Here is a 20,184-nt window from a genome sequence, read left to right on the forward strand (position 1 = left end):
TCAGCGACAGACGAACCTCCGGAGTCAAGGAGATCATGTGAGACCTGATCTGATGAGGCAGGCCGTCCCACTTGGAAAGGATTAACCTCTGCAGCGGGCGGGAATGAAATTGACCATACTCTACCATGTCGAACGCCGACACCATGAGGCCTAGTACTTGCAGTGCCGAATGTATCAACACTCTTGGGCGAGAGAGGAAGTATCTGATCCTGTCCTGAAGTTTCAGGACCTTCTCTGAAGACAGAAACAGCTGTTGGCTGTGTGTGTCCAGCAGTGCCCCCAGGTGCACCATGCTTCGAGCTGGAACCAGCGAGGACTTCTTCCAGTTGATGAGCCACCCGTGAGCTTGGAGGAAGTCAATTGCAGACGACTGAGGAGGACATCGTGGGAGTTTGCCAGAATCAGAAAATCATCCAGATACGGCAGGATCCTGACTCCCTGGTGACGAAGCTGAGCCATCATCACGGCCATAATCTTGGTGAAGATCCGAGGAGCCGTGGCCAGTCCAAATGGCAGAGCCTGGAACTGATAGTGTAGGTTGCCAATAACAAACCGCAGATATTGCTGATGCGATATGGCAAGTAAGCATCCTGAATATCCAGGGTTACCATATAATCTCCGGGTTCCATGGCCAGTACAATTGAGCGTAGTGTTTCCATATGGAACTTGGACACTCTCACAAACTTGTTCAATGATTTGAGGTTGAGTATGGGCCGTAAAGACCCATTGGGTTTCAGTACTAGAAACAGGGTCAAGTAGTGGTATCGGCACCACCACTCCTGTCTCCAGGGGGGAACGCACAACCAATTGAGGCGCTTGCGCTTTGAACGGATCTGAAGAAATAACCATGGTGCAAAACTGGCGAGGGGGACGTCTCTTGAAAGAGACTGCATACCCATGAGAGATAACTTCTCGCACCCACGCGTCTGAAGTGGTCTTTAACCAGACCTGGGTGAATCGTAGAAGTTGGTCTCTCACCCTAGGGTCCCCCAGGGGGAGGCCCGCCCCGTCATGCAGCAGGCTTGTCATGTTTAGAAGCAGGCTGATGGGCTGCCCAGGGTTGTTTTGCCTTAGGCTTTGTGGTTTTGGAAGTACGATATTGTCTCGGGTATGTCTGACCTTTTGCTTTTCCTTGAGGTCGAAAGGAGTGAAAAGTGGTAACTTTTGCCTTCTGTGCAGAAGGAGTCGTATTAGGGAGAAAGGCAGTCTTAGCAGCTGCCAAGTCAGCCACAATCTTATTTTCTCCAAATAAGATGTCTCCCTTAAAAGGGAGAACCTCCAAGGTCTTTTTGGAGTCCAGGTCTGCCTTCCATGACCTCAACCACAGAATACGGCGAGCCAGGATGGACGTAGTCTATTCCTTGGCCGCCAACACACCCGCCTCAGAGGATGCCTCCTGAATGTAATAGGTGGCAGTGGTAATAGGAGACAGGTATGATCTGGCATTGAAAGCTATATCCTGGGGCAACTCATCCTCTAATGCCTGAACCCATGCTTCAATTACTTTTTCAGCCCAGGAGGCTGCTATAGTGGGTCTATGTACAGCACCAGTAAGGGAGTAAATAGACTTCAGGCATCCCTCCACACGCTTATCTGTCGGTTCCTTCAGTGAGGTGACAGTGGTGAAAGGCAGAGTAGATGACACCACCAGATGGGTGACATGGGAATCCACCGGCGGTGAATTTTCCCACTTGTTACACAACTCTGGAGGGAGAGGATAGCGAGCAACCATCCATTTAGACAGGGAGAATTTCTTCCCTGGAGTAATCCAGGGTTCTTGTCGTATGTCCACTAAATGGTCAGAATGTGGCAATAATATTTTAGTTACCTTCTGACGTTTAAACTTATCAGGTTTCTTAGACACCGTAGTGGAATCCTCATTATCATCTGATATTTGCAGGATCTGCTTAATAGCAATCACCGGTCAGGGACATCAGTTGTAGATTCCTCGTCAGAAGCAGCTGTGTTAGTGTCTGATGGGACAGTGTGCTCCGCGTCGTCTTCAGAATAATCTTCTCAGAGATTAGTGGATTGTGAGGAGGAAGTGGTCCGCTTAGAAGACCCCGTGACACGAGAGTGGCTTGGGGCAGTCTTATGTCTAAATAAAGATTGATTCAATTGCTGCAAATGGGTAGAAAATTATCCACCCAAGGTGGATTTACCATAGGGACAAGATGTGACTGTAATGGTACAGGAGGTCCCATAGGGGGCGTAAGGCATGTCACAAGTGTATTTAACATAGTTGAGAATGCCGCCCAAGGTGGCTCCTGATTGGTTACTGGAGCTGCGGACTGACTGGAAGATGTATGGCACAGTTCACAAACCATCATACAAAACTTCCCCCTAAGACAAAGCCTTGGCGCATGCATTGCATGATGCAGGAGCGTCTTCGGATTTCCCGCCCTTTGTGTTAGACATTTTCATTTATGCAACAACAGAGCGTATTAGTATAATACAGCGAGACAGAGTACAATACCTTGCAAATAAATTCTCTAGTATGTGACCGCGGACACAGTACATACCAGCAAATAAGTCAGGTATTAGGTGACTGAGTACACAATAGAATACCCTAATCAGTAAATACTGTGAAACACTATATATGAGGCCCTGACGCACCTATCCTTTCGGATACAGAATACAGTGATAGACAAAGCTGGGATACACTGAAAGTGAAATCCACACAGTAGATACAGGCACACACTGTCACAGTGACAAAGCAGATAATTTTTATTTTAGTAAGATAAAACTGCACTGGACTAGTATATGCATATATATATAACAAAGCGCGGCCTCAGACCGGATGTATATATCAGAATACTCGTACAATATATTCTGGCACAGGTACACTTGTTCTTACCTAACGCTGTCTTACTGTATATTGACATGTAGAATACTTAAGTGTCTGTAACATCACAGCGCTGATGTACAGGCAGATTTACAGGGGAGACCTTGCCCTGCAGTCCCGGAGACCAGTCGTAGCTATGCTTAGAAGATGGCGCGCAGTGTCTCAGTCAGGGAGTGAGGGAGAGTGTAAGGCAGCTCTAGGGTGGGAACACCAGCAGTAGATGGCGCCCTGAGCCGGGGGAGGGGCCACAGGTAAAGCGCCAGCTCCCTTATGCTGGTCCTCACCACCTGTTACTATGGAGTCTTATTAAAGTGGGCATTAGTACACCCAACCTGTACTCCTATGCCCTGGTGGATATAGTGAGGTCCCTGCTCGGTGGCAGTGTCCACGCCAGCTTCACAGTCCGTCTCCCTAGACTGCAATCGGAATGCGATTTAATGGCGGGTCCCACCTGGGGGACCCTCTTACCTCCTCCCTTTGTAGCAGCCACGCGAACCAGGAGAGCGCTGCGACCGTGTGCCCAATGCCAGAGCGTCCCCGCCGCAAGTTCCCAGGAACTGAGAGAGCGGAGGTATGTGATGCTGCTGGGGAGGTGACAGCCGCAGAATGTCACCCTGACAGGTAAGTGCTGTGGCCCTTGAAGTCTTCAAGTAAAAGCTTTTTAAGGGTGGCCCAGTGTAGCCAACCAGTTAACTGACCTGCTCTGCAGGGCACCAACTCGAAACTTAGCTCACAGTGCCTGGAGGCGGGGTTATAGAGGCCCCAATGCATCCTGGGACAATCTAAAGCTTTAGCCTGTTGGTGCCTGGATCAAGAGCCATCTCTACACTCCGATGTTTCCCTGTGGAAACCAATGTACCCCACTGCAGAAAGAACTATTACAAGCTGAAGCAAAATGGATTTGTACCTTGGAGACCATACAACCTAAGGGACTAAACAAAAAATAATCTTGGAATATCTTTCTGTGATCCCTTTGATTTATTTATTCTTGGTCTATTTGGGACTTCTCTAATTACAATATAAAGTATATATCATTATACAATTAATTTGTCCATTATACCTATTACAAGTTCATTCCATCCATGTTTTATTGTAAACATTAATAGACACTTCTTCATTCAGTATAATATATGTCACATTTATATTTGACAGATGGTTGTCACGGCACTGTGTTACCCTCTCCTCCTGCCACCGCCTGAGCAGCCGGGATATGACAAAGCGGCAGCGATTACCATGGTTACTGGGATCGCGGTAAACGCCGGTCACCATGGAAACAGTCCCAGTAGGCAAAGCAATACCCAGTGTGCTCTGTGGCGCAGAGGCACCATGCGATGACATCACTTACCAGCGATGACTACCAGCGATGACCAGACGGAGGCAAGAGAACACAGCATACAAGGTATGTTTTTTCACTTTTTCAATTGTTCTGTCACGTGATAAAAAAAGCCGTTGGGGCTTTGAAACGTTGGTTAAAAGGAATTAAATATGCCGCCTCATCCATTTACGTGGATATCTGCATATATAAGTTTCAGTAAGGAGGGCAGCTGCTATACATCAACTGAACCGTAAGTGCCATACTTCACTGCGATATATATATATATATATATATATATATACAAACAGAAAGTTCAGCACTCACCATAGCAAGCTCACTTATCCTCACAACATCAATAAATAAATGATGGGGGTTTAGTTAGTGAATTGGCTAATGCACGGAAGCCTGCATACCGCTCGCCAAGGTACCCCACCTTCATGCAGGTCCTACACTATCACAAAGTCTCAAAAATTAAAACCTGGCAACTGTATCACATATAATATAACTGCACACATGCCCACTAGGTTTAATGTGTATCTGCCATGCATCTTATGGCTTTTAAAGGTACACTAGTGACCTGACACTGGCTGATAAATTACTAAGGAGCAGCTGACACAGGTTTAGAACAAGTGAGATTACACAGAGGTGCACGAAAAGGCCTGTGACCACGGTTAATAAGAGTTAACCAAAAATTAACCCCGTAATATACAAACAAATCTAGAAAACCACAGCACTCGCCACCCCAGAAGCGTGGTGAAATATCTGCACTCACCACTCATAGGGTGGGGTGCATGCAGCCCATGGCCACCAACCCAAATATATACAAACAGAAAGTTCAGCACTCACCATAGCAAGCTCACTTGTCCTCACAACATCAATAAATAAATGATGGGAGTTTAGTTAGTGAATTGGCCAATGCACGGAAGCCTGCATACCGCTCGCCAAGGTACCCCACCTTCATGCAGGTCCTACACTATCACAAAGTCTCAAAAATAAAACCTGGCAACTGTATCACACATAATATACTGCACACATGCCCACTAGGTTTAATGTGTATCTGCCATGCATCTTATGGCTTTTAAAGGTACACTAGTCACCTGACACTGGCTGATAAATTACTAAGGAGCAGCTGACACAGGTTTAGAACAAGTGAGATTACACAGGGGTGCATGAAAAGGCCTGTGACCACGGTTAATAAGAGCTAACCAAAAATTAACCCCGTAATATACAAACAAATCTAGAAAACCACAGCACTCGCCACCCCAGAAGCGGGCTGAAATATCTGCACTCACCACTCATAGGGTGGGCTGCATGCAGCCCATGGCCACCAACCCAAATATATGCAAACAGAAAGTTCAGCACTCACCATAGCAAGCTCACTTATCCTCACAACATCAATAAATAAATGATGGGGGTTTAGTTAGTGAATTGGCCAATACACGGAAGCCTGCATACCGCTCGCCAAGGTACCCCACCTTCATGCAGGTCCTACATTATCACAAAGTCTCAAAAGTGAGGATAAGTGAGCTTGCTATGGTGAGTGCTGAACTTTCTGTTTGTATATATTTGGGTTGGTGGCCATGGGCTGCATGCACCCCACCCTATGAGTGGTGAGTGCAGATATTGCACCCCGCTTCTGGGGTGGCGAGTGCTGTGGTTTTATAGATTTGTTTGTGTATATATATATATATATATATATATATATAGCAAGAAAAAAAAAAAAAAAAAATATATATTGTTGTAAACAAAGTATAAACAAACATATACACATATAACATTAAATAAAATTTCAAGTTATATTATTTAAGGTTTATATGTTATATGCTGATAAATTTTATTTTAATTCTTTTAATAATCAATTAAACATTATTTATATAGCACTGCAACAAATATGCTTAAGTCTAAGAATAAACTAATATTTCTGCAGCAGGGTACACTGGGGTTCCACAGGGAATAACATTGGGGTGTAGAGTAGGATCTTGATCTGAGGCACCAACAGGTTAAAAGCATTGAATGTTCCCAAGATGCTCAACGCCGCCTCCTCTATAACCCCGCCTCCGTGCACAGGTGCTCAGTTTGTAAGTTGGTGCCCTGCAGGCAGGACACTAACAGGCAGCCCTGAAAAGAGCTTTTTTAAAAGAAGATAGAAGACTTCAAGGGCTGCAGCAGAGGCACTTTTAGTGCTAGATGTCATTCTGACATCTCCTGCTGCAACTCTATCACCTCCCCCGGTGGCGCTGTATACTCCCACGTCCCTGGTTGCCAGGTACTTACAGCGGATGCTCCGGTTCTTCACCTAGGACACACACACTTGCCGCAGCTCCCCAGGATCGCGTGGCCGCATCAAGGGAGGAGGTAAGAGTGTCCCCCAGGCAGGACCCACCGAAATTCGCGATCCGGTGCGGCTATTAGGAGGTGAGCCACGCGCGCTGGCGTGGACAATGTGTTGGTACAGGGACCCCACTAGACCACAAGGGCAGGGGCACAGGTTGGTTATATATATTGTCGAAGTCAAAAATATTACATAAAAAGAACATACAAACTACACACATATGAGTCGCTATACTTGCAAATACGCGCAGCGAGCACAGCAATATATGGTAACACACGCATTTACACGGACATGCCACAAAGATGGATTCGACACTTATTTCATACAGTACATAACTATTATAATATCAAGCGCCAGACATCATGATGATTTAAAATTATATAATGAAGTAATGTCATGTATGTGTATTATTTAAACGAAGCAAGATAGACCTGTCATATTTACTATTAAAGCAACCAGATTAATGTGTAGATTCATTTGATACTTGTTATTAAATTGTAGGACATTGCAACAAATAATTATGATTAAATGTATAAAAGCTAAAATCACTTTTATTAGAACAATAGATATTCCAAACAGGTAGTGGACAGGAAGCTCAGGCCAGCCCTTTGGACATCCCCAAGGCTGAACCTGTTTAGCATATACAAAGAGACTAGTGACTCATCATGAATGAGTAAGTTCCCTCCCCCAAACTAGATAACACATTGCTGATCACACAGGAAGGCAGTTGCTGTTTGGTCTGAGACGATGATGGAGTTATTGCCAGATCAGTTCCTGTATTTATTTGCTGAGAGAGAGAGAGAGATATTAAGAGGAGGATGCATTGAAATATATGGTAATTGTATCGCTGGCCTGTAATTGTAACTGTATGTAACTGTATGTAACTGTATGTTTTAACTGCTTACTGTGTGAGTGTAACCATGCAACTATAGGTATACTGTACATTGTAATATATATTGAATCCATATCCTATTAAAAACAAATATATACATCAATGAGCTTTGGAACTCAGATAATGTGTGGGTGTATTGTTTTCTTTTATGGGATGCAGTGTTGAGCGATATATAGAGCACATTCATGGGATATGGTAATAAGATGCGCCTGGCGTCTGCAGTATATATTAGAGCGGGCATTTTAAATATTTGTGAGAAAGCAATTTGGCACTCACAGATGGGGGCTCGTCTGGGATATCAGGGTCTTAATGATGTATTGTACATTACAAACGTGGCTGTAACGCATCGCGACGCTGATGAAAATAACATCCACGTGTATTGTTGTGATATCAGTAAGCCAATGATATGAAATTTCAAGGGACAATGTGTTTCTCATAATATTTAAGATGGAGCAGTGGCCATTTTAGGAAGGTCATTTTCTAAATAGCTGATTTTCAGTCTGCTCAGAAAAATCAGTTTCCTTGGTCACATCAAACACCATTTATGAGTTACCAATGCATTTATTTAACCCATGCCATAGTCAATTACAAATAGTTTCAATTGGGCCTAGTGAGAGTAAATGGTGAGATAAATGCTTGGCTTGGTAAAAAAAATTGCACACAGATAGAAAAAGGAAAGAAAGGGTTTTGTTTTTTTTTTCTCTTTTTCCTTCCAAGACTTGTAGAATCTGCTTACTAGGGAATATAGTCATTGAAATGCAAATTAACCTGTGTAACTGCTTTTTTTTTAGCAGTGGAAAAGCAAATAGCTTTGATATGCAAATAAGAGGTAAGGTGTCTCATAGGAGACCAGTGAATGGTACATATATATATATATATATATATATATATATATATATAACAAGTATAATCCTGCACTCGCATCAGAATTTTAGAACAACAATGGGGTGCTCCTAGTGGAAATCTCCATAAAATGATAGATCCACAATATTTAGACAGAGGTCCAGCAATGTGGAGGTGCACTCATCCAATCAAATGATTTCTCGCAGGTTCATTTATTTCACAGTAGCTTTATTGCAGTCGAGATTAGGCTTATTTAGTCGACGTTTCGATCCTCAGTTTGGGATCTTTATCAAGATAAGCTTCCAATTTATACACAATATTTTGAGAGCATCATATATTGATTACTGAAAAAACAAAAAAATGAACAAAAAATAAAAATACATACAATAAAAAAACAAAATACAATAAAACCTCAGTAGACCACCACGCCCATCATGTCAATTATCAAACAAGTTCGTTTGGCACCAAATGTGAGTCAAAAGCACAAGCCAATGTCTCTGTAAGTAATCACCGTGAGTGTGCACACCTACACCGAGGGCTTATATCACCGTGCACAAATACAAAGTATTAACAACCTATGGAGTGGGTTACACCTAGTATCACATTGCCAGTGGATCTGTGCACTTACTCAAACCAATCAATATGTCAGGTTCAGACAATACCCGGGCTGTATGGTTAATGAGGCCATATTCAAATGGAGATTCTGTGAATAGGCAAATCAATGCATATATCTGTAAGGGCACTCCAACTCACGAACATATATATACAATCCACGTGTGTACAGGTTCACCAATAAGTGAGCACAAACCATAGTACTTACACTTATGTTTATTAGACTTCACAATCATGGAACAGCTTAGGCAACCAGGATAATCACTGTAAATGAATATATAATAAGCCAACCTCTCAATCCATTAGAGGCCCAAAATACAGTTACTTTCTTGCCTGATGTATAGTGAAATACAGTACTCACCAATGGGGATCTGGTCCTCACAACCTCTACAGCCACACAGCTTAGAAGCTGATGGGCTGTCCTTATATACCCCTTACACAGGAAGTGGGTTGTGCACCCTGCCAAACGTCTCCCTCACCACTCTCCTACTACACAGGGATCTATCATGCTAGTACTAATGTCCTCAACAGTCTGTACCTAACCTCCCACAAGTACATATGCGAGACTCGCTGCCGGACACAGAACAAAACAGTCCGGACATCGATCGCGTTTCAGTGGAACGCAATGCGTTCCACGACCCGGAAGTCAGACGCCGGAAGCACCATGCACTCCAGTCTCTACGGTGGCCAAACGGGTGCAAAAAGCCTGTTCACGTTATGAACAGACATATATATATATATATATATATATATATTATTATTATTATAATTATGTGTATATTTATATCAGTGTATGTTCTGCAAGATAGCTATCCAATCTGAATCATATCATTTAAAATAAGATTTTACTTACCGGTAAATCTATTTCTAGTAGTCCGTAGAGGATGCTGGGGACTCCATAAGGACCATGGGGATAGACGGGCTCCGCAGGAGACATGGGCACTTTAAGAAAGAATTTAGTTCCTGGTGTGCACTGGCTCCTCCCTCTATGCCCCTCCTCCAGACCACAGTTAAAGAAACTGTGCCCACTGGAGATGGACAGTACAAGGAAAGGATTTTGTTAATCCAAGGGCAAGATTCATACCAGCCACACCAATCACACCGTATAACTCGTGATAACTACCCAGTTAACAGTATGAAAACAACATATCATCAGTGCAAGACCGATGCAACTATAACGTAACCCTTATTGAAGCAATAACTATATACAAGTATTGCAGAAAAAGTCCGCACTTGGGACGGGCGCCCAGCATCCTCTACGGACTACGAGAAATAGATTTACCGGTAAGTAAAATCTTATTTTCTCTAACGTTCTAGAGGATGCTGGGGACTCCGTAAGGACCATGGGGATTATACCAAAGATCCCAAACGGGCGGGAGAGTGCGGATGACTCTGCAGGCCCGATTCAGCAAACATGAGGTCCTCCTCAGCCAGGGTATCAAACCTATAGAATTTTACAAAAGTGTTTGCCCCGACCGAATCTGCGGCCCTCTAGAAGGTTAGCACTCTGCAGCCACCACAGGAGAGATACCCTGGCCCTGGGGGATAGGGTGATCAACTGATCAATCTGTAGATGTGACCCGGACCACTTGTCCAGTAGGTCCCATTGGAAAGTCCTCGCATGGAACCTGCTGAAGGGAATGTTTTTCCCAGGATTCGAGTGCAGTGATGCACTGACACCTGTCTTGGTTTCAATAGGTCCCTGACTAGAGTCATGAGTTCCTGGGCCTTCTCTATCTGAAGGTAAACCCATTTCTGGTCTGTATCCAGAATCATACCCAAGAAGGGCAGACGAGTTATAGGAACCAACTGTGACCTCGGGAAATTGAGAATCCAGCCGTGTTGCTGTGACACCTTCAGCGAAAGTGACACGCTGTTCAACAATTGCTCTTTTGATCTCGCCCTTATTAGGAGATCGTCCAAGTATGGGACAACTGTGACTCCTTGCTTGCGTAGGAGCACCATTATTTCCGCCAATTACCCTGAAATTGGTAATGACAATCCTGTACCGCAATTGTCAGGTACGCCTGATGGGGTGGATAAATGGGAACATAAAGGTATGCAACCTTTTCCCGTATAGGTACAGAGATTTTAATTTTAAAAATAGGTCTGACCGAACCATACGGTTTCGGGACTACAGCTGTCACGATCCAGGTAATTCCTTATCAGTATTTACCTTCCAAATGTCTCCTGAGACTGTCCCAGTGTTCCAAGCCTGGATTCCATCTGCACTGTCTGCATGCAGCACGCTGCATCTCATTGTCTCAAATCTCTTTACTGTGATTCTGGCAGCTTCATGGTTAAAGCTCACATTCAAGTAACAAACAATCTTTCCCTCCAAAAGCTAACATGGGCGCAGCCATGTTTTCCTAATCACATGTTACCTTTCAGCCTATCAGCTGCACTCTGCTCTCAGCCTGATTACACAGCAGCTGCACTCTGGTCTCTGGTTAATCAGCCAGTCAATCCCTGCTTCCCAGCAGGTATAAATATCCTGTTCCTGGGGTGGAAAGATGTCAGTGCTTCAATTGTCTTCAGTGATTCCAGTGTACAGTTCTTCCATGGACTTTCTCTGCTGTACAGCCTGACTCTGCAGTGTCTACATTGCTCCCTGTGACTGGCAGTTACCTGAGACCGGCTTCCAGCTTCTAGCTTCCAGCGGTGCTCTGCCCTGCCAGTAACCATCGGTGTTCCGCCATCGATCCCCAGTAACCATCGGTGTTCCGCCATCGATCCCAAGTCTCCATCGGTGTTTCGCCATCGATCCCAAGTCACCATCGGTGTTCCGCCATCGATCCCCAGTCACCATCGGTGCTCCGCCATCGATCCCAAGTCTCCATCGGTGCTCCGCCATCGATCCCAAGTCACCATCGGTGTTCAGCCATCGACCCCAAGTCTCCATCGGTGTTCCGCCATCGATCCCAAGTCACCATCGGTGTTCCGCCATCGATCCCAAGTCACCATCGGTGTTCCGCCATCGATCCCAAGTCTCCATCGGTGTTCCGCCATCGATCCCAAGTCTCCATCGGTGTTCCGCCATCGATCTCCAGTAAACATCGATGTTCCGCCATCGATCCCAAAGTAACCATCGGTGTTCCGTCATAGATTCCAAGTCACCATCGGTGTTCCGTCATCGATCCCAAGTATTTCTCTGAACTGTGATTCCTGTTACCTGTACCAAGTCATCCGTATTCCTCTGAACTGTGTTTAATAAACCTTTTAACTTTCCTTCGTTGTCTTGGTCACGCCTTCGGGCATTTGTTCTAAAGGTTCCCTGCTTGTCTAAGAACCCTGTACTGCCTCCCAGGTACACATATACCTCAGCCCCTACAACTGAGGCTCCCCCTGGTCAGCACCAGCCCTCAGTTGTGACAGTAAGCACTGACCTCATGGATCCGGCCGGAGACCAGGTCCAAGCGACCAGGCCGATGCAAGAACTTGCAGCCTGCCTTGAACGTCAGGAGACTGCACAGGGCCATGTGATCCGCTGTCTCCAGGACCTCTCCTCTCGGCTGGATGGAATACAAGTAACCCTCCGTGGTTCAGGGGCGTCCAGTGTGCCGACTGCAGTACCTTTGGTGGTATCCCCACCCACCATTCCTGTTTCTGCTCCTTGTCTCCATTTACCGACACCTGCCAAGTTTGATGGTTCCCCAAAAGCCTGTCGGGGTTTCCTAAAGCAGTGTGAGATATATTTCGAGTTACAACCTGGCAGTTTCCCAACTGACCGCACCAAGGTTGCTTACATCATCTCCCTCCTCAGTGGCTCCGCCCTCGATTGGGTATCACCTCTATGGGAGAAGTCTGATGCCCTGCTCTCTTCATATGCAGACTTCGTGGCAACCTTCAGGTGCATCTTTGACGAACCAGGTCGTGTGACCTCTGCCTCCTCTGATATCCTCAGGCTACGTCAGGGGACACGAACAGTCGGTAAATATCTGGTACAGTACCAGATCCTAGTGTCCGAACTTTCCTGGAATGATGGCGCTCTTTACTCAGCCCAAGAAGGGGCGTCTGTGTCTACAGCCCAAGAAGGGGCGTCTGTGTCTACAACCCCAGGAGGGGTATCCAATGTTCAAGCTCTAGTAGGGGCATATGAGTCTTCTCAAAAAGGAGTTTCTGATCTGTCAACCCCAGGAGGGGTGCTGGAGAAAACAACCCTGAGAGAGGTGTCTGATTCGTCAACCCCAGGAGGGGTCACCAAAGTTTCAGCCCCAAGGGAAGTATCCAGAGCCAAGTTCCCAGATGGAAATTTTTGTGCTACAGATGCAGTTATGAACTCCTGTTTGCCGTCTTCAGAGAGCACCACCCTGTTGGCATCCAGCATGGACCATGTCCAGGATGGTCTAACTGAACACTCAGATACCACTCATTCCGGTTCTAACCGGATTCAGACTCCTTCAGTTCCAGCTGATTCGAATGTCAATCCAAAGACTCCTCCGGTCCCAGCCGGTTCAAGCTTTTCTGGACCCATTCCGGTTCCATCCGTAGGTCCAAAGACTCCTTCAGTTCCAGCTGATTCAACGGTCTCCAAACTCAATCCTGTCCTATCCGTCGGCCCAAAGTCTCCGCCGGTCTCAGCCGGTTCGAGTTTGTCTGGACTCAATCTGGTCTCGTCCATAGGTCCAGTACAGTCTCATCTGGTTCCAGCCAGTTCAAGTTCATCAGGATTCAATCTAGATCCTTCCGTTTGTTCAGGTAAAGAATTTATAAGAAGTGTCCTGGGGCCACTCCTAAAGGAGGGGGTGCTGTCACGATCCAGGTAATTCCTTATCAGTATTTACCTTCCAAATGTCTCCTGAGACTGTCCCAAGTCATCCGTATTCCTCTGAACTGTGTTTAATAAACCTTTGAACTTTCCTTCGTTGTCTTGGTCACGCCTTCGGGCATTTGTTCTAAAGGTTCCCTGCTTGTCTAAGAACCCTGTACTGCCTCCCAGGTACACATATACCTCAGCCCCTACAACTGAGGCTCCCCCTGGTCAGCACCAGCCCTCAGTTGTGACAACAGCCAAGGTTGAGTCATATCGCCTTCCTTGTTGCAGGAGGGGAACCTTGAGCACCACCTGTTGGAGATACAATGTGTGAATTGTATTTAATATTATCTCCTTTTCTGGGGGAGAAGCCAGTAGGTCCGATAAGGAAAAACCGGCGAGGAGGCAACTTACCAATTCCAGCTTGTAACCCTGAGAAACAATTTTTTATTGCCCCGGGAACCACCTGTGAGTGAACTCAGATGTGGCTGAAGAGCCGAAGACGAGCTCCCACTGGGGCGGACTCCCTTAGCGGAGCTCCAGCGTCATGCGTTGGATGTAGTAGAGGCCGGGGAGGACTTCTGTTCCTGGGAACTAGCTGTGCCCTGTACCCTTACCTCTGGTAAGAAAAGACGCTCCTCGTACTTTCTTGTTATTCTGCGACCGAAAGGACTGCATTTGATAATGTCGTGCTTTCTTAGGCTGTGAGGGAATATAAAGGCAAAAGATCAGAATTACCAGCTATAGCTGTGGAAACCAGGTCCGAGAGCCCTTCTCCACACAATTCCTCAGCCTTGTAAGGTAAACCTTCCATATGCCTCTTTTAGTCGGCATCACCTGTCCATTGCATGTTCCACAGGACACTTCTAGCAGAAATCGACATAGCGTTGACTCTAGAACCCAGTAGACTAATGTCTCTTTGGGCATGTTTTATATATATATTTATATATATATATATATATATATATATATATAAGACAGCATCTTTTTATATATATATATATATATATATATACTAGGGTCAATAACATGGTATCCTTATCTAGGGTTTCAATCTCCACTGATAAGGTATCTGTCCACGCTGCTACAGTGCTATAAACCCATGCCAACACAATCGCCGGTCTGAGTAGTGTACCAGAATGTGTGTAAATGGACTTCAAAGTACTTTTACTGCAAGCTATCTGCAGGATCCCTGAGTATAGCTGTTAAGTCAGCGCTACCTTTTGGGTAAACGTGACAAAGCTTTGTCCACCCTAGGGGAAGATTCCCATCGTATCCTGGCCCTAGTAGGGAAAGGATACTCCCTGAGAATTATTTTTGGGAAGCTGCAGCTTCTTGTCTGGAGATTCCTGCTCTTTTTCTTCATGAGAGGAGGGAAATTTACCTCAGCTTTCTTCCCCTTAAACATGTGTACCCTCGTGTCAGGGACAGATGAGTCATCAGTGATATGCAATACAATAATCATATATTGAATACTTTTCTGCCAGTTTTGGCTGTAACTTTGCATTATCGTAGTCGACACTGGAGTCAGACTCCGTGTCGATATCAGTGTCTATTATTTTGGATAGTGAGCATTGTGAGACTCTGAAGGTCTCTGCGACATAGGGACAGACCTGTGTAGATTCACTGTCTGTTCTCTAATCTTTTGTGCCAGTGTTTCCCAAATTTTTTTGAATCACGGCACCCTAGAGTATCAGAATTTTTTTCACGGCACCCCTAAGCCAATAGTTTCTTATTGAAAAATTTAGAAAGAAATATTAAATTAAGTAAATTGTCTTTATATGTCATCCTTAGGGTAACTTATGTGGTGAGGGACAAGATTTGCTTCTGATTGTCAATATATTTTATGATTGGCAGCCATTAACACTGGTTTTGCTTTTTACATTGACCATGCAGAATTTGAATTGGTTCTGGACCACCAACTCAAGGCACCCCTGCAAGTGTCCCGAGGCACCCCAGGGAGCCACGGCACACAGTTTGGGAACCAGTGTTTTGTGCAATAAATTTACCTCAGCACTTTATTTCACATATCCAATCAGGTGTCGGCGTTGTCGACGGAGACACCACTCACACACACATTTGCTCCATCTCCTCCTTAGGAGAGCCTTTTACCTCAGACATGTCGACACACATGTACCGACACACCACACACTCAGGGAATGCTCATCTGAAGATAATTCCCCCACAAGGCCCTTTGGAGAGACAGAGAGAGAGTATGCCAGCACACACCCCAGCACTATATGACCCAGGAAAAAACACAGCAATTTAATGTTTACCCAGTAGCGCTGTTATTATCTGCGCCGAATTATGTGCCCCCACTCTTCTTTAAAACCCTCTCTTCTACCGTGGTATAAGAAGGGGAGAGTCCGGGGAGCTTCCTCTCAGCGCTGCTGTGGAGAAAAACATGGCGCTGGTGAGTGCTGAGGGAGAAGCCCCGCCCCCTCGACGGCGGGCTTCTGTCCCGCTAAAAGTGTAAAATTGTCGGGGGCTCATGCATATATACAGTGTCCAGCTGTATATATGCTCCTTTTGCCAAATAAGAGGTTTATATTGCTGCCCAGGGCGCCCCCCCCCCCCCCCCTGCGCCCTGCACCCTTACAGTGACCGGAGTATGTGAGGTGTGTGGGAGCAATGGCGCACACCTGCAGTGCTGTGCGTTACCTCAGTGAAGATCATGAAGTCTTCTGCCGCCTCTGAAGTCTTCTTTTCTTCTCATACTCACCCGGCTTCTATCTTCCGGCTCTGCGAGGGGGACGGCGGCGCGGCTTCGGGACGGACGGCGAGGGTGAGATCCTGCGTACCAATCCCTCTGGAGCTAATGGTGTCCAGTAGCCTTAGAAGCAGGACCTAGCTTCAGAGAGTAGGGCTGCTTCTCTCCCCTCAGTCCCACGAAGCAGGGTGTCTGTTGCCAGCAGAGCTACCTGAACATAAAAAAAACCTAACAAAATACTTTCTATCAGTAAACTCAGGAGAGCTCACTGAAAAGCACCAAGCTCGTCTGGGCACAGTATCAAAATGAGGTCTGGAGAAGGGGCATAGAGGGAGGAGCCAGTGCACACCAGGAACTAAATTCTTTCTTAAAGTGCCCATGTCTCCTGCGGAGCCCGTCTATCCCCATGGTCCTTACGGAGTCCCCAGCATCCTCTAGGACGTTAGAGAAATTATTCATTATTGCTAGAGTCATTATAGATCTGTGTGAAATAGGATACATTTGTTGCTATATAGGTAAATTTGAAATAACAGTATTTTAAGGAAGTGTAAAGACACAAATGCAGGTCTGCATAAAAGTTTAGACAGAACAAGTTGTGTCTAGTGGGCAATAGTAATTAGTATTGTTCACATTTATAGAGCTGTGTGATTTGTTTTATTGCAGATGCAGGGTTTTGCACACGTGTCTCGGACAAAGTAAAGGACTACGCACGCAGCGTAAGAGACACGCACGGTCGCGTGTTTACGCAAAGTGCGTAAGAATGCGGGGGCTAAGTACAAATTATACAATAGTGTCGTTTAGTTCAAAGGTGGGATAGTAGACCTTTAATACAATAGCACAAAACTACCCGGTTTCTAAAGCAGATTAGTATAAAACTTTTGTGTATTGCCTCTGGGGTAAAGCTGCCTATCTGAATGAATTGAAAAAACCAAAGTGTATTTGAGTGAGCGAACGTAGGAGTGAGTGGATATTGAACCCAGGGAATTCGGGATCCCGTAGTGTGGTACATCAAGTAAGTGGAGGCTTGGTGGCGTGAGGCGGCTGACTCACATTAGTATAAGGTTTAATACGCAAATCGTGAGATTTGCAGAGGAGCGTAATAGGGAATTGTGCATTGTGTAGTATTGAAGTAAAAAGGTTTTTTGTTACGCTCCGAGCTGAGGGTCGCAGTTTGTACATCGACCCGTGGTTGTACGGCAGATAGGTAACAAGTACCTATACGCTGGGCAATTGGACCGCGCGTTTGTGGGTGCGATAGATAGCGCAACTTGATACCCTTTTTACGAGCTTTTGCGTAAATCGCGGTATCATTAGCGCTGTATAGAGCATACGCAAGCGTGATTTGTGTATAAAAAAAATGTATAGGGAGTTTTCGCTGGTCTCTCTCAGGAAAATCTCCAGCGGCAGATATTTACTGGAAAAGGTAAGTCACTCCCAACACTTCCAGTAAATAGAAACCAATAGGGCCTCACTGGGCACGCGGTGTTCACTATTGGAGTGAGTCGTGGTACTCAGCGGAGAAGGAGCGAGTGAAAGCGCTAGGTGTCTTTCACCGTCTATTTGCGGTGTGCATTGGGGATTGCGTTTATTGGCAAAAAGTCCGCGATGGGATCCAATTGCACAAGCAGTGGGCGTTTGGTAGCTAGGGTTCAGGCTGAAGAAGAGTTGGTACCGAGAAGGTCAGACTCTGGACCGAGAAGGTCATGATTGCGACCGAGTGGGTCAGCAAGGTTTATTATGTGTGAAAAGTATGGTTCACACACGGAGGCTTTTTGCAATGAATGGTTATGTATGACTGACAAAGATAGGGTACCATTCCCTAAGGTGGGCAGCTTTGAACCAAAGGTATTGCAGAACTTAAGGATAAGAATATGTCTGATAAAATCCCGAAAACAAAGGGTCAGACATACAAATTGTTTAAACCTGTGGCAGCAAGAGGGGTTGGTGAGTTTGATCCTAAGGTATTGCAGGTGGTATGTCTAACCAAAGTCATATAAGACAAGAATGGAAATATAAGAACTGTTTGAACTTGTAGCAACAATAAACAAGTAGTAAGAAAAAAAGAGAATGCAAGTACACCGCCATATGTAGATGTGGAAGCAGTTACGGCCAGCATACAAACTATAGAAAATAATAAAAATATGAAAAATATGACTGTAACCTATATATGTACTAATGAATGTTGAAGTTTTATTTAGGAGGAGAAAGTGACCTGATTGTTTTTAGCCATTACTCATGTACCCAAAGGAGTATCCAACCGGTAAAAGAAGCGCAGTAGCCTGTGGGGGAAGTGGCTGAGACCAGTGGAACAGGTAAGTATGGTATCATTTGTGTACATATATAGTAAAACCCAAAAAAGTAAAACAAAAAAAAAATCAAGAAAGTAACGTCAGATATGGAGAAAAAAACCTGTCCGCACATTAGTATTTGCCAGTAGGAAAGCGGACAGAGACAAGGTAACCCCCGGGTATTTCTTTCAGTTACCATATAAGAAGTATTCATTCCTAGTAATTCCCCTAGTCAAGATGAGCTCGGAAATGTTTGTTGGACCATATACAGACCCTTAATACGGGATGAGAAGGATTGAATGAATACTTTGCATGACCTAGAAGCTTTTTAAACCTTTTTTTTTTTTTTGTCTCTTGCAGTAATAGAAAACTCTCCATCTGGATAAGACCACTGGTAAACACTAATTCGGCAAATGGGAGGTGGCTGTCTCCGTGCAAATGGACGGGCTCAATAAGGCATTGAGTGTCAGGGTGCAGACTTCTTTGCAAAATTGGAAAGGGGTCACAGTAGCTAATCTTAGATAGTGTGCTATTGAACATCACAAGAATAGTGCTAGGCACAGAAAACAACAAGTGGAGAGGTTGAGGACGGTAAGTATACTGGAACATACAGGAAAGACCCATCAGTCCAAACCCCAGATCCCTAATGGTCAATAATATGTTACACTTGTAGGAAGGAAGGGCATTTTGCCAGAGATTGTAGGAGTAGTAGGACACATAGTCAATATCCCCTAGACAGAAAACACAAGCCACATTATTAAACACATAGACAGACCAAGGGACATATAGTAAGGAATCATAAGCCATATAGAAAACACAGATTCGGCTAATGGGAAGAACAAAATAAATGCAACATTACCCTTTGACAAAACTTGCTGGGGTTAAGATGGGGCCTCTAAGCTTTTGCTTCTTTTTCCTAGCATAAATGGCCCCTGATTAACTTAATTTTTTTAGATATGATATACATATACTGTGCTCCCGCTTAGGAAATACAAAGTATGTTAGACACCCACGAAGACTAATGTCACATTCTACTATTCTAGATGCATGTCCATCACAGGTAGAGGAAATTATCTCACAGATACCGGGTTCCCTTATCTATTGGAATGTGGGTGCACAAAGCAATACGTAGGCCGCACCATACGTCCGTTAAAAGTAAGGATAGGTGAACATATACGGAACATCAAAAGAGGACTAGAAGAGCATAACTGGTCAAAACATTTCAAAGACCATCACAACAGTGACCCCACATCGCTAAGATTTATAGGGATTCAAGAGATACATCCAAATTGGAGAGGAGGGGATTATATTGCTAAAATCAATACGATAGAACTGAGATGGATGTACGAATTAAAGACATTAGCCACAAAGGGATTAAATCGTGACAATGAGGTCAAATCACTGATATGCAAACAATGAAGACCCCAATCACGATCATATCTATAATTGTAATTTTAATTATATTTATTAATTAATTTTTGATAAACTGCATATAGGTATTATTTCAAACTTAAGAATCAACAATCAGCAGGTCAGCCACATGTATATGGATTAAAGCTTCACATTACCACCTACACAACAAGTTAACATTAGA

Source organism: Pseudophryne corroboree, chromosome 9, assembly GCF_028390025.1.
Source record: "Pseudophryne corroboree isolate aPseCor3 chromosome 9, aPseCor3.hap2, whole genome shotgun sequence".
In the NCBI taxonomy this organism is placed as follows: domain Eukaryota; kingdom Metazoa; phylum Chordata; class Amphibia; order Anura; family Myobatrachidae; genus Pseudophryne; species Pseudophryne corroboree.